Source organism: Schistocerca piceifrons, chromosome 2 (assembly GCF_021461385.2).
Source record: "Schistocerca piceifrons isolate TAMUIC-IGC-003096 chromosome 2, iqSchPice1.1, whole genome shotgun sequence".
NCBI lineage: Eukaryota > Metazoa > Arthropoda > Insecta > Orthoptera > Acrididae > Schistocerca > Schistocerca piceifrons.
In genome coordinates, this window is record NC_060139.1 from 928,374,351 (window position 1) to 928,390,511 (window position 16,161).

A 16,161-nucleotide genomic window follows, 5' to 3' on the forward strand; every position below is an offset into this window, starting at 1 on the left:
ACATACTTGCGTCAGCAACCCATCATATCCATATGGAACTACATTACTGACAATACTCTGATGTCCAGCTCCATATGGATACGACGGATTGCTTACGCAACTACATATGTTTGCAGATAATCCACTCTGATCGAAACTAGTGATATTATAAAATAAATTTGCAACTGAGACGGAGGAATAGAGGATAAATTTTAAACTGACAAGAGAATATATGGATGGTAACAATTTAAGGAGTACAAGACTACCGAGGAAAACAAATTACAGTAGATATACAATTAATTAAATCAACTCGAAATGTTCGTGAATTCTTCCGATTTTTTTTAAAGCGATACGAGAGATTCTACAGATGAAGTGAGCGCGAAAGTGTTGACAGCGAAACCTGCCGAACGGCGGTTTCGAATACACACGCCAAGTAATCTAAACAGTTCACGCGATGGACAATAAACAGTTCACGCGATGGACAACTGGCAATGCCATAAGTAGAATTCCAGTGCATTACTGCGTCTTTTACGTGTTATCTGAGTTCTGTGTGACACTGCTGCCATTCCACTGGAGTTCAGTAAATCTTCTAAGTCTTCTATCGGGGCGTGAAGAGAGAGAATTGGAATGCGATTGCATCAGCAAGAAACATACAATGAGTGTTGACCACAATGTATTGAGGACGAATCTACGACTCTACAACTACAATCGAGTAAAAAATAAGTATACGCGAACAATAGTCATGCAATTATGTTGGGCGAAGGAAAAGGTCTCTCCACGTGCACTGGCTCGTTAAATGGTTTGTGCGGATAAAATGCCGTGCCATATGATCACCCTGAATTATTCCGGCGAAAAGAGCGACGCCAAGATACAGTAGATCACTCTCTTTAAACCCTCCCACCCCCTCCCCCCCACCCCCATCCACCACTTTAAGAATCAATCTGACACACACTATTGAAATTTTAATAACCTTACCGTCTACGGACGATAACTCTAACATGAAGAAGAAAGTCGCAACAGGTAATATGTACTGTACGTACATTCATGTTTCCAGGTACACACATTCGTGTTTCCAGGTACACACTTTACGCCACTTACGTTCCAAAGAGTACATTACAGCGGAAATTATCGATGTTAATATTTACACAGAACAAGCCACATTTCCGTAATATACAGTCTCGTTCTCTTCGCGATCGAAACCATGAAACACATAATGTTCCGTTTCAAAGTTGTCCTCATACTCCTTATTTAGTAGATGTGTGAGTATCCAGTTGATAAACAGTTCTCACTGATGGGTAGGATTCGGATTTCTATGCGCCTTCCGCTAAGACACTCTAGGAGCTTTCCAGCCAGATAAATCTGCCACGCTACTTTGCTGAGCAAATGAATCAGTAACCAATCCGCGCGGTATTTTCGAATCAATCAGGTCACTTAAATCACTTACCCTCAAATAATTCTGGGTCAATGATAATGCAAAAGCTTCCAGTAGGTCAAATCATTTCTATACACCCTACACATTACCGGCACTGGCGCTTTTAAGCGGTCGCCCAATAATCACACATCTTTCAACTGATAGTGCCGATATGTACAGCGAATGTCCGTTAATGCAGCGGCTTAGATCATATTAAAGCCAATCCCAGACTAGAATGATTGCTGGGAATGATGCGCGAATCCCGTATTACCTTCCTGGGAAAGCTCCATTGGAGGTATGTTGCTTATCTCCATCTTATTACAAAGAGCCAAGTGTCCCTCCCTACATCGAACTTCCTGACAGATTAAAACTGTGTGCCGGGCCGAGACTCGAACTCGGGACCTTTGCCTTTCGTGGGCAAGTGCTCTACCAACTGAGCTACCCAAGCACGACTCACGCCCCGTCCTCACAGCTTTACTTCTGCCAGTATCTCGTCTCCTACCTTCCAAACTTTACAGAAGCTCTCCTGCCGTATCGACGACAACTGAGAGCCATATGTACCAAATAAACTAATAAAAGGTGGTACTGATTCCCCATGGTACACACATCCGAACATAACACTGTTGCAGAAGCAACGAAAACAGTGCCAGATTTAAGAGAACGCTAAAGTTGTACGAAATTTCTTTACCACCGAAGACGAAGTAAATATTCCACAATTCGAATAGAGAACAACTGCTAACATGGTATCTTGGATATCCTCGATGTAGCGTAACAGGTTAAACCACATAATAAAGCCAAAGCCCCCGTTCAAGACGATATACCAGTCAGGTCCCTTTTAGATTATACTGATAAAATAGCACTACACTAGCAATCATATACCAACGCTCGCTCGTCGAAAGATCGCTACCTGAAGACTGGAAAGTTGGACAAGCCACACCAATGTCCAAGGAAGGAAATAGTAGTAATCCGTTGAATAATAGACCCATATCACTAATGTAGATCTGCAGTATAATTATGGAACATATACTGTGGTCGAATTACCTCGAAGAAACCGATTTACTGACAAACAGCCAACGTGGATTCAGAAAATATAGTTCTTGTGAAATACCACTGATTCTTAATTCTAACGAAGCAGTGAGTACTGTCGACAGGAGAAATCAAATTAATTCCATATTTTTAGATTTCCAGAAGGCTTTTGATACTGTTCCTCACAAGAGACTTCTAGTCAAATTGCTTGCCTTTGGAGTGTCTCAACTGACTAGTTGTGGAATGGATTCATGAGTTCCTACCAGAAAGGTCATAGTTTGTAGTACTGGACGGTAAATGATGGAGTAAAACAGAAGTTATATTCGGCGTTCCCCAAGGGACATTTATAGACCCTCTACTGTGCCTGATCTACATGTACGATTTAGGAGACTAGATAAGCAGCCCTCTCAGATTGTTTCCTGATGACGCTATCATCTACTGTTATTAAATCCTCAAATGAACAAACCCAACTGCAAAATGATGTAGAGGAGATCTCTGTATGGTAGGAAAAGTGGCAATTGACTCTAAATAATGAAAAGTGTGAGATCATCCACAAGACCAATACAAGAAATCTGTTAATTTTCGTTTCCATTCTACATCACACGAATCTAAAAACTGTCAACCAAATACCTAAGGATTATAATTACGAACAACTTAAACTCGAACGATCACATGAATAATGTTTTGGGGAAAGCAAACCAAACGTTGAGTTTTACTGGCAGAACACTTACAATATGCAACAGATCTACTAAAAAGACTGCATACACCACGCTTGTCTGCCCTTCTCTGAAGTGTTGTCCGCCCTATACTATAATTTTGTCTATGACGATATTTACGACAAAGGTTGTCCAGTAATGTTTTTTGTAATAAAATGTGTAACGCCAGGCACGGTTCCATTATACTACAGTATCAAACTATTTTCAAGTCAGTTCTCGCACAAAAATGGATTTCTGAAGAAAGATAAGAAAATTATCGAATTCCTGTCACAAATTGGGGTAGACGTTTTTACAAAAATTTTAAAAAGTAGTCAAATTCCGCCGTCTTTCACTGTTTCATTAAAAGTGTCTAATTTGTTTGTATGATATATTAATTCCAATAATCATCGCGAACACCAAAGGGAGACGTGACTTGCAATATGTCTTGTGCATATCTAAAGCGTTTCGCAGTACTAGAATGTTGAATGACTGAGTCGTTTCTACAACTTAATACAATTATCTGTGTCAGTTACTTATTTTCTTGCATGTAGCATTCAGACGCTTTACACCGGGATCTTTAGGTTGACAAGTGAATTACATTAGAATTTCAATTTCTAAATGTAGCCAGTTATCTGTCCTAACCTTCGTTTCGGAGATGTTCCAGCAAATAGAAGACTGAGGGTAATTATACATTTACATCTGCATCACTGTTTGGCACATACACGGGAAAACAATAAGTTTTATTGCAAACCACTTAGCTACCTGAAGATGTGGATGTAAATGCTCGAAACACATCGTGCAACAAAATACAAATGACTGAAACAGATAAATGTTTTAATTTGTACCAAACTGTCGCGGTCTCCAAATCACAGTCCCATATGTGCAAGGCAAGTGTGAACCTCGTCAGCTATACGTGCTCTTTTACAACTTCGACCTTTTTAAGAAAGTTGATTTTCGTCAGCGAAACTGCGAGGACACATACAACTGTAGAAAACGTATGATGTGAAAGGCTGAATAGTCTGGTGAGAGGAGAGTAGGAAGTGTAGCACTGTCGTTAACGTCAGTCCAGTGCCTGAGCGCACAAATGCAGGAAGCGCGAGCACACTGGTGATAAAACGAGACGGGACGGGACAGGAAGGCGGCAGGTATGTTTCCAGTGAAGCGCGGCGCTAACACACGACGCCCACGTTACGCCGCTGTCTTCCAGTTGACCTGCTGCCGCTTGCCGCATCGCTGGCCCCACACAGGCGCTCATAATGAATCAGTTCATTAGCCACCGGCACACGGCCAGCAAATAGCAATGGCGACCACATCTGCGTGACATTACGGCGATGTGCCCACAGGCACTGTGAGAGGCCGAGCTTTCCTCGGATAAAGCTGTACTATTATTACTGTAATCATAATGAATGAGATCCACAGCTTCTACATCACTGAGTTTGTCAACGCAGAACAACGTACAGCAAAGAGAAAATTGCTGAAAAGGAAAAGCGTTAACGGTGAGATAATTCAGTACACTACTCACTACAGATCTTAAAACTTGCTTACTGCGTTAAGTCTGAACGAATGAAGTTACGGAAATCTGATCTGAAACCAAACTAAAAAGTTACAAATGCTTAACGTGAACTGGACTACATGTGTATCCAAGAGCGCGCAACTAGTTGCTGGCCTGTCTTCAGTGCATATCTGACTTTTTGTCTCATCGCCTTTTCAGATATTTCGTGAAAATAGGTCATGTCGCGCTGTATATCATATTAGCGCGGTGGCCGAAGAACTTTAGAAAACGGCGCACTACCCACAGGAAAAAAAATCGCGATGCCAACCAGTGCAGTGTGAAATTTTGCTCAATTCCGCAGTATAAATGCAATGAATTGTTCTTCGACGTCGGTGATTTACGAAGATTAAAAACACTTTTTCGAAGAGAGTATCGTAGAACACAGGAGAAATTCTCGCGGACATGTGGCACACGTCTTAAAATACACAAACTTTGGTACTTAATTTATCCGGATAAATTTCGTTGTAAGATCTTCGTAATGCGAAATCCTCAACAGAAGTTCAATCTCAGCAGCATATGGGGAAGCCCCCTCAGTATGTGTAAGTATTCTTCAATCAAATTATAAGAGTCAGAAAAAGTGAAAGTAAGGCCATTTTATGTGTGGTAGTTATGTAGCAGTTCAGGTTGTAAAGGAAAATACTCAAAAGGTGAACGTCTTGTAGGTCACCTATTACAACAATTTTCAGACGCGGCAGAAGTTAGTTTGTATGGCACACAGTAACACTCTCCCTGGTAGTTCGCACAGAGACGGAGGGGCATATTTCAGAGTCAGGTCTTAATGTCTCTTAGATGCTCAGAGTTTTCCATTACGATTGAGACGTTACCTGGCCATCAAACGGCAAACTGCGGAAGATGCCTCTCGTAACACAATTTCATGTAATTCTTAAATGTGCTATAAGGAGAGAAGAGGATGAGTGGGGGACCGAAACGAATGGACTTACTTCGAAACAGATAAAAAAACAACTCCGACTAAACATCTGTACACAAAACACCATGTATCAACGCTCTGGAGATTTGATTAACATAACAAAACAATATCGGTTCTCGCAGTCTCATGAGGGCTTGTTAAGTTTCTGATGCGAAACAACGTGGGAAATATGGGACAAAGCGATGTTACGGACAGGTTCAAGCACACAACAGAAGTTGTCACATAAACTTCGTAACTTTTTCTCGATAGTTATCTCACTTTCTGGGTTTGGTTTTTAGGAAAACGCAACCACTGACTGTTTTGTCTTGTTTATTCGAAACCTTAACGAGCTTCGAGCACTTATGAAGCAATCGTTACATGAATATATAAACAGAGTGTCCCAGAAGTACTCGCCAGTAGTCAGGGAGAAACGATCACTCGAAGCAAAAATGTCAAATGAATATGGGCTCTAACTTGGATAACTTAACAGCTATGTTCAGTTCAGTGGAAGATCATGTTTCACAGTACTGTAGAGAACAAATGGTCATAGCTCTTTTAAGGTATGCACTTTAGAGCCCACTTTTAATGAACTTTTTTTTTTCACACTACCGCCTCGGAAAGTTTGACGGTGGAGTTCTGGTTCACGCTGTGTATACAGTGACTCGTTAACTGTCGGTAATTACTATCCAACTGTTGCCGATAAACGCAAAGATTTTTAATTTGAGATTATTTCGTTGCTACTGCAGTCCTTTCACATCCTTCGGATGGAGTGACTGGCGTCCATTTTCTGTAGAAGTCGTAAAGGATCTTGTATGTGTATAGTTATAATACCAGCTACTGCTCAAATAGATGCCATGCTTTCTTTGAAAACGCGAATCTAACTGCTGCAAGGAGGAGTTAGGTTAAAGATAATGAGTGTTACGTATATTATAGAACATAGACTTTCCTAGGGCGATTCATGTTTGCGCTGGCATGGTCAGGCAATGATTACGTCAGCCCAGACGAAAAAAGACTTATCAATCTAGACAAATTCAGATCTCAGATTAGCTTCTGAAATTACAAACAGATAACTGCAATCAAGGATCGATTACTATTATATTAAGCAAGCACTTAAATTTAATATGCAAGTCTCTCCGACAAAATCAGTTATGTGCAAAGTTCGGAAACTACGTATCTTGGACTATCAGGCAATGATTTCAGAACAATTATCCGATTACCGTCAATTACTTATATTAAAATTCATGTTATGACAAGTGATGGTTAGGAAAGGCTGTTTACATTTACGTCTTTCAGCTGTGAAACAATAATGAATAAACTCAAATAAGAAAAAGAAGCTAACTAAAGTCTCGGCGTTCAGAGAAACTAGTGTTCCGTCAACCTCCCTCCCCCTCACTTAAGCAAGACCTCAAGAAAGCATTCACGAACACCTTAAACCACGATAAAATTCTGTCGAACGGGGGACTACTAAATCGAAATGACTTTCTTTCATCGCAAGGTTTCGCTAAGGTTTCTAGGTCTTTACAGCTTGAAATTCTAAATTCTGAAGAACGAATTTTTACTTTATGTGATATCAAGTCCACTAATTTTTATGATAGTAAACGACTTTTCAGTTGCCACGTCACTTACTGGTGATTGTTCCAAGCACAGCTAGCATTTACAGCTTTATTAACAATTCTGTAAGTTAGGATCTCTTGTTGCCCCTGAAAATTTCCTCACTAGCATCATCCGTCATTATTTCGTGCCACTGTGCGATAATCTCAAGTAGATGCGTACCTCTCGCATGAATATACTTCACACATTGGCAGTGGAATGTAAAACCAGTAGACTTCAAACGGCGCTCTACATACTATGGTCATTCTTGACCTGACGCGTAACATTGCGTGCAAAGTATTACTTCCCACGGTAATCGATAAAAAATAGTATTACTTCCCACTGTAATGAGTAAAAAATAACCGAAGCGTGTGGATACTCTGCGGATTTTGTGGGGGTGGTGGGAAGGAGTGTCCTTCCCCCCTCCCTCCCAGGAAAAAAAAAAAAAAAATCTTCCGAAACCGAACTCGCTTCCTGCCACGCCACACACACAGACCGACGCATCAATTCAGGATCACATTGAAGGAATATGGAACATGATGGCTACTGACAGGAAGAAAGTGTATCCAGACCTATTTGCCGTGATGTAAAATCTCAGCACTACTACGCCATTCACAGCGAAACTAACACGAGCTGACAAACCCCCTCCCCGCACCACCCCTTTCCACAAGCTCAGATCCTGGGTAAGCTCTTGAACTGAAGTCGGAATATTCATTAAATGTTGATCAACAAAAAATGTGTGTGTGAAAATGTGGAACCATATTTATACAGTACGAAATTTAAAAAAAGAAAAAGAAAAAAACCCTCTTGTTTTTGTCTGATCTACGAATTCACAGCTAGGTAACAAAATTTTCACGCACACGTTACACTCCTTCGCTCTCACAATCAGGGAATGGGAAACAGGCCTGGAACCCGGGAACCAGAGGGAAATACCGAAGATACCGGAGGCCGGTGAGCGCACCGTAGATAGCCGCAGCCGAGGAAAAACCTTTACAATTCAACGCTCTTCATTATCTTTTCGTTACGCTACTCTGCTACCGATTATTTCCGAAGCCGCATCTCATTGTGATCTGTAGCAAAATGAGTACTCAGAACATTTATTTCCGTCAACAAACTGTTAAACTTCGACTCTAATCTCTCAGAGTTATCTGAGATTTCCCTCATTTTTCCAGTAATTTCATCCCTGCACGATCGTAGATTTATTTATTATTGATTACACGCTCGATACCCGTTACTTGGAATCTAATGTCAGTCGTAGTTCCACGTATGTACACGATAATTTAACAACTGTGATTAAACATTCGCTTCAATATTTGTAATGTAGTCTAAGTATTTTCAATAATTGGTGAAATTAAATATAACATAAAAATAGGAGCACGGGGGGCGGGGGAGGGGGGTAGGGGGCGGTTCTGTTCCCCTATTGGACGCGTCCCCACGTGGCGGACAGGGGAAGGCTTTGCAGATACGTAGGGTAGGTGGGAAATAGAAAATATCACCCGCAGGCCAACACAGGATCCAAAATCCAAAGGCGGCTGTCTCCAGATTGGACGGCCTTTGGTCCGCGAGTGCTCCCCAGGTTAGATGCGAATGAGAACAACCTCCGGGCTAACAACAGTGGTTGTAAACCAGTGGCCCTCACAATAAGAGCCATTCCAAACATAATATTACCTGCCATTGAAGTGTGTGATGTCAAATTATCCCACATGGACAATCCACCGCACCAAAGTGCGCAACCAGACAATCGGGTTCTGCGGAGTCTGTAGCGTTATACAAGGATGATTCGGAGCGCCTTGGAACCTCCAGCAAGATGAAGTATAGAAAACCAAGTTACCTAGCTACTTTCAATGTAAATTCTTGTCTAAAAACTGGAAAATTAAAACATCTTACAGACGCAAGAACCACAAAATTTTCATAAAGGCCCTACAAGAAACCAGATTAATGAATGATAACAACGTTGATTCTGGAAGCTTCAGAATACACAAAGGAAAGGTGAGCAAAAAAATTATGAAAAGCAATCCACACCCTGGAACTGCTTTCATAAAACACAAAAATATTTTGGACTCTATTTCCAATTTTGAATCGCAAACTGAAAGACTCTTCACACTTATCTTCAAATGTGCTAACAACATGAATGCGCATGCTCCCATATACGAAGACAATAGAAAGGACAAAGAAAAGGTGGAACTTTCTGTAACCAACTCGATGATATACAAAAATTTCCAGTGCACCAATATCTACTAATGACTGGCTTCAATGTCCAGATAGGGAAGTAGAAGAAATACGAGTGTAAGTCAATAACTATCCGCAATTCAGTTATATTTTTGTTTAATTTTGGTAGTACTGTCGTTTTACGTTGATGACGCATACTTTGTTTATTTATTGTTATATCTCCGCAATCTTTAAAGTACCTAGGGTACTTTCATTATCGCTGCCGTGCTGTTAATCATGGCTGCTCCGCTGTCTATTTGCACCAAAGAAGAGCAACGTTCAGCGATACGTTTTTTTGTGTTCGGAAGCCTGCAATTCGAAGCAAACGCCGAGAATTGCTGTCAAAAGGTGTTGTGTTGTTGCACGACAATGTCCGTCCGCATACTGCTGCCCACACTGCTGAAACGCTCCAGAAACTCAAATTTGAAGTACTGTATCATCCTCCATACAGTCCCGATTTGCCCCTTCTGACAATCACTTGTTTGGTCCACTCAAACAGGTATTAAGGTGCCGTCAATTTGCCTTGGACTAAGCACTGAAAGAAGCAGTGCATTCCTGGCTCGCAGTTCAACCGAGAACCTTCTTTTCCGAGAGCACCAGAAAGCTTGTACACGATGGACCAAGTGCGATGAAACGCAAGGAGACTATGTCGAAAAGTGATGTCCTTGTAAGTTCCTTTTTTAATTACAATAAAATTGTATAATTAATTTGTGGATAATAATTGACTTACCCTCGTACAACAAAAATTGATTGAAACTACACGGCACATAACAGAACTAACCAAAATGGCATCAGACTGGTAGAATTATGCCGTGCAAGCAACATGATCCTGAAATCCACAGCCTTTAAAAAGCTACCTCGAACTCACCAAACCCACACCTATGTGAATTCCAGTTCTATCACGTGACAACCAAACCGAAGTTCCATAAAGAAATACAAAATGCCAAAGTCCTCAGAGGAGCCAACCTAGATTCCAATCACTAATTTTCTAAAATAGAATCATCCCCAAAACAAAAAAATGGAAACAACCACCCTGAAAGAAGAAAATACAATCTAGAAAAGATGAAATCCACGGAGTTTCCCCTCGCAACTGAAGATATGCAAAACGAAAACTGGGATCAAATAAAAGAATGCCTAATAGCTGAACAATTAGCTTCCATAAAGCCAAAAAATGTCTAGTGGATAGGAGACTGTGACAGACACCTTGAAGTAAGAAGAAAAGCGTGGCAAAAGTGGCCATCATAGAAAAAGGACATAACAGACGAAACTCTTTAAATGTACGAAAATTAGTGAGAAAAAATATTTAAAAAATCCCAAGAAGACCAACTCCTCTTCCAAATCAACGAAGACTTCATCAAAAACAACACAAGGATCTTTAGTAAGACTTTTAAACAAAAAATAAACAGATACTGCCCATTGACTGTTCTTTAGTAAGACTTTTAAACAAAAAATAAACAGATACTGCCCATTGACTTCAGCTCCAAGACAAAAACGGAAATATTTCCCACAACAACAGGGATAAATGCAAAATAGTAGCAGAACATTTCAGAAGCCTTCTCGAGTATGATGACCCCATGGAAAAAAAATGGACTTTAAGACCTCAACAACAACCAACCCTTACTCTGAACCACACTCCACTGAGGAATTACAGTTCGGTCATTTCTCATCTCAAAACCTATAAGGCCTCGCGAGAAAATCAAATCAAAGCTCAACTTTGGAAAAATGTCAACAAAAATGCCATAGACTCATGTAACGTACAAGATCTTTGGTCTCTATACAAAACGAATTAAAACCTAGACAGCAACACCACAAACCCATTCAGAGAAACCCATACGAACACACACTCCAAAGTCAAATTCATGGGAGAACTCTCTGCCTTTTTGATATAAAATCGTGTGTAAGGAGATGGTCTCTCCCCACTGCTATTTAACTGCGCCCTAGGAAAAGTAGTCAGACAGTGGAACACGAACATCCATAGTGCAATCCGACTGGGAACAAAAAACAAAGACATCCAAGTCAATTGCCTAGCCTTTGCGGATGATACGGCTCTCCTAGTCGTGACCCTGGAAAAAGCCAAAGAACAAATCCTCGAACTACAAAAATAAGTTGACTACTTGCGCAACAAAAAACCAACCAAATCGATTTAGGGAAACTGAGGACTTTAGAGAAGTCCAAATCACAGAAAATATACTAATAGATAATACTGCAAAACAAAATAACCAGAGACAAGCGAGAGGTGTTAATCGTCAAAATGGAAATCGAAACAAATCTGTTGCGGAATTCTACGTGTATGACCTGTTCTCTAACACTACTTACGTCTTTGCGATTGATTGCTGGGGACAACATGTTAAATTGCTAGATCCGGAGCTCTAGGAAACCCATACCATCCCCAAACAATCCCAAGCCCACCGCTTGTCGGTCCTGAGATGGGACCACAGCTAACGCTGTCGTCTGAAATCCTGTCTGATTCATTCAGTAGGTCTTAACCGATCTATCACACCACCCCTGCCATCTGACTTTTGATAGTAGACCTACGCAGGTCATAGACAAGTTGTTATTCGCTCTACTGGTTCTGCTATAGCTGCCACGTTGTTGGCCACGTATCCACTGGTGCTGGCCGTTCTCGCTGTATAGATTCATTCCAGTGTCAGCGAAAATTTTCCTCAGTTCCCTCGCGGATACCTTACTTATTACTTCATTGAGCAGGTGCCATTTTTCTTTGTCTCTAACGGTGTCACTTGTTGTTAGTGTACACATGGCTGTTATTTGAGTCCACACATCTAGTTCGATATGGTCTGGTGTACCAACGTCGCCACATGATTTCACATTTGTCGGACGTTTCTCTATCGCACTTAAATATTAACTTTATGGACCATGGCCCGGCATGGCTCCACAGTGAATCCAAACAGTGTTCGTCTAGCTGTATATTTTTCAAAAATGTCAGTCTGTGGCACTAGAAAAGAAGCGAATACAAAATCTGAAGAGCCAATGCTGTAGAAAGTACGTCCATATTTTATTTTTATTAAAAAACAAAGAACAAAATACATTCACAGCAACAACAAGGTTAACAAAATAGAAAATTTCATACAAAAGCTACTACATAAAGTAATCCGTCCACTCCTATTTTTCACATTTAAAGACTGAAGACACAGTTTAAATAACAAAACTTTATATTCATTGGGCATCACTTTGTAGTCATTACTGCTTGCAAACGTCTGCTGTCACAGAGGACGGGATTTTGTCCCATTCTTCTTGAACAGCATATTTTAAGTCCTTCTTGTTAAAGTTTGTCTTTCTCTGACGTTCTCTTCCAGCACTTTCCAAAGGTGTTCATCAAGATTAATATCTGGGCTCTGAGGAGGCGTGTTGAGTTGTATCAGTATTGTACACGACACATATGTTACTTTTACTTTAATCAGAAAATATAACTCCATTATTGAAGTGTACCTTCTTGAATCTATGTTTCTGGACAAAATCAAAACGTTTCTTCGGATACTCTTCACTGGCGCAAAATTTCTTGCGAGTTACCTATAACCGTACATGTTTGCAGGTATTTCTTACTGTGTTGGCATATACCTGCTTGCCTCTCGACTCTTTTACTCCTCAGACAACTTTGATTTCCATCACTTCTGCATCGGTCAATAAGCGAGGGCGTCGGTCCGTGGTTCGTTTCTCAATGTTCGGTTAAGCAAGAGCGGTTTATTATCGGCTGTAACGTCGACCTAGGTCTACCGACTACTTTAGCAATCTTGTAAGGGTTTTTTCAGTCTGGATTGTCCCACTAGCCTTACGGCCAGTTTTGAGAACTGCACTATCCCGGAGCCTCTCAAAACAATAGGTGGCAGACTGTGCTTGGGCTGGCTGGCCCTAGTGTGTGCCGTGGGTCAGCATTAAAGTTTCGTCCCTGAGCATGAATTTTACTCATATTCGTATGGCGGACGGATACTTTACGAAGTAGCTTTTGTATGAAATTTTCTATTTTCTTAATCTTGTTATCACTATGAATTTTTTGTTCCTTGTTTATCAATAAAAATGATTTTACTGGGTACTTTCCACGGGACTGGCTCCTTAGATTTTGTATTCACTTCTTTTCACGTGCAACAGACATAGTTTTTTCAAAAAAAAAAATATACAGCTAGATGGGTTTACAAGGCACATTAGTATCCTCTCCCTGATTTTTTGAAATATATCCTGTAGTCTTCAATCTGTTGTGATAGTGTCCATGTCTCTTTGCCACTGATGGACTTCCCATAACATTAGTTCTAGCTTGGTTCCCGTTTCTTTTATCTGACAGTAGTATCTATTGTGCGTAGGCTAGTGTGAGTAATGGTGCCTCCACCGATTTTGTCCCAAAGGCTCCTGTGAGCCACAGCAACACGCTGCCCTGTTTACGCCTTCTGATTGAAATATCGACTGTATCGCAGTTTGTGCGCCCAGACACTGGCTGCAGATCCTAGGATAGCAATGAAGACTGCATCGCACAGCGTTAAGAGTTTAAGAATAGACGTGCACACATTTGAGAAAACCCGCCGCCGCTGACGGAGGCGTCCGCAGGCAGCGCGGGTTCAGCGGAGACGTCAGCGTCGAATAGTTGTGCGCAATTAGCACGTGCCGGGCGACCGTGGCGCAAAGGCCGCACCCCTCGCGCTGTCGTCAGCCCTTTGTGGCGAGGGCGCGCCTTTCTGCTCCTCTGCAGCCATCGCCCGCTGCTCCTCTGCGTCTACACATCACATCTGCATCCAGCCCGGACACAGACAAGCAAGCGGCTTCAAAGGCGGCGGTCCGCGGCCGGCGAGAATTCCCGTTCTGAACGCCGCAGCGGAACGCAGGCGCTCAAAGGACGCGGTCGCTTATACCGGGGATAACGGCTGCAGCTTGGCGGAATTACAACTCGACGCGGCACGTGGCTGAAGGGGCTGCGGTCTGAGTAGCAGAGGCCGGGATTTGGCTGCTCGGCAAACGAACTGCATTAGCCGAGCGCGTGCCACGCGTTTCTTAGTGTGCTACTTTATAGCAGCTTGCGCAGGAAACTGGCGTACACTAAACACGGAACGCACCCTCTTTGGAGTGTGTTCTTAAGTGTCCATTCACAAGCACTTTGAAACAAGACTCCGCGCACTTGCGCAGACTGCCTGAACTCGTTAGCCCCACCTTCCGGCTTCATGTTGCACCGAACTGAAAGCTAGTTAAATGATGACTAACTGAAAACCTCAGCTGCCGACAGGTGTTGTTGATATACCTCGATGTGGACAGCTGAAAATGTGTGCCCCGACCGGGACTCGAACCCGGGATCTCCTGCTTACATGGCAGACGCTCTATCCATCTGAGCCACCGAGGACAGATGAATAGCGCGACTGCAGGGACTTATCCCTTGCACGCTTCCCGTGAGACTCACATTCCCAACAGTCCACAATTCTATATATGTATTGTACTACTCGCGCAAGCTTTGGCAATTCCCGTAAGAGTTTGTGCAACCTGTGCGCATTCGCACAGACGAAGGTCTGTATATACCAACAACACCTGTCGGCAGCTGAGGTTTTCAGTTAGTCATCATTTATTCCAGGGAAAAGCTGCACGGTCATCAACAGTAACTGTTCTTTCGAGAACAAGTTGCTGTCTTCGTATATGAAAGCTAGTTGTTGAGCAGAGACTTCTCTCTAACCTACCACACCGTGTGCAATAGGAACGCCTGCCACCCTGTCCAGCTTTTCTCGCAAAGAGAGACGAAACACATTTTACTTTTCTGACGGTGGATTCAAAATATACGAAAATTTACGAATCGTTTGATAAATCACAAAGGTTCATCCGACTAATATTCACAAATTCGATTAAATTAATTGTCAGTTAAATCACACTATTTCTCCCCCGCAGTCAGATATCACGGTAGGCTTGCCTAACCAGAGCAATGTTGTCTCATGGGGGCGGAGAAATTTTCGGAGCTTTGATTTAAATCTTCCTAGAAATTTGCAATATGGCGAACAACCACAATTGCTGTTCGAGTAGTTGGGTCTGAATTCCAGATCACGACTACTTCGCGGCGTGTCCCTCCTCTGTCGACGACTTGCCGCCACTCCAGGGAATCAACTTCGGAACCGTGAGACCAGGCCTTCCAGGCCAGAACAAAACCATCACTAGTTAGGTTGGCTACGGGCTCCTCTCTCTCTGTCGCCGGACGCTTACTGGGTTGCGATACTCGCAGTAAAAAAACTGACGGGAGACACCCTCTCGTCTTCAGTTGCTGGCAGTTATTTGTTGGAATAGGCCCATGGAGTTCAGTAGCACCAGGCCCCCAAAACAGCACGAGTGGTCGACTGTAAAGAGCGGACAAATTGAATAGCTGGGCGGCGGCCATTAGAGTGGTAAACTGACGCGCGGAGTTCGAATGTTTATACATCGCTTTTGGTTATAAAATGCCTTCCCTTGACTTAGGTCACAAACATAATGCCTCATTTAAATACGTCACTACAATATACTTTATAATTTATGAACAAACAGCAACTAGTCACTGTTTATGAATTTATCTTACGTACTACATGGAATCTGCCGTAGCTAAAAGTTATGTACTGGACCACTAGCATACTTCGTAGTTCATTTACGATAGATCTACGCAAAATGAGTCAAAATACTCGAAGATTTCCCCACTATATTAATAGATATTTTCTGACTATACCTTGCTTTAGATTTTATGACGAGAAGTGCGTTATATATGGCATAGTGCTTTGGCAACTCACGACCAAATTATAAAGTTTCAACCTAATCTAGACCATGAAAACACTACTGATCAGCCAACTTT

At 42.0% G+C, this 16,161-nt stretch overlaps 1 protein-coding gene and 2 non-coding genes across 8 annotated transcripts in view; all 3 read right to left on the bottom strand.

The window, feature by feature from the left end:
* Positions 1-16,161, bottom strand: part of LOC124777906 (stress-activated protein kinase JNK) — a 718,838-nt gene that overhangs the window by 413,155 nt on the left and 289,522 nt on the right. The window lies entirely within an intron of this gene.
* Trnas-cga lies at positions 1,765-1,839 on the bottom strand. The gene has a single exon. It is a non-coding gene; the product is annotated as a tRNA-Ser (tRNA).
* Positions 14,633-14,706, bottom strand: Trnat-ugu. Its single transcript has one exon. It is a non-coding gene; the product is annotated as a tRNA-Thr (tRNA).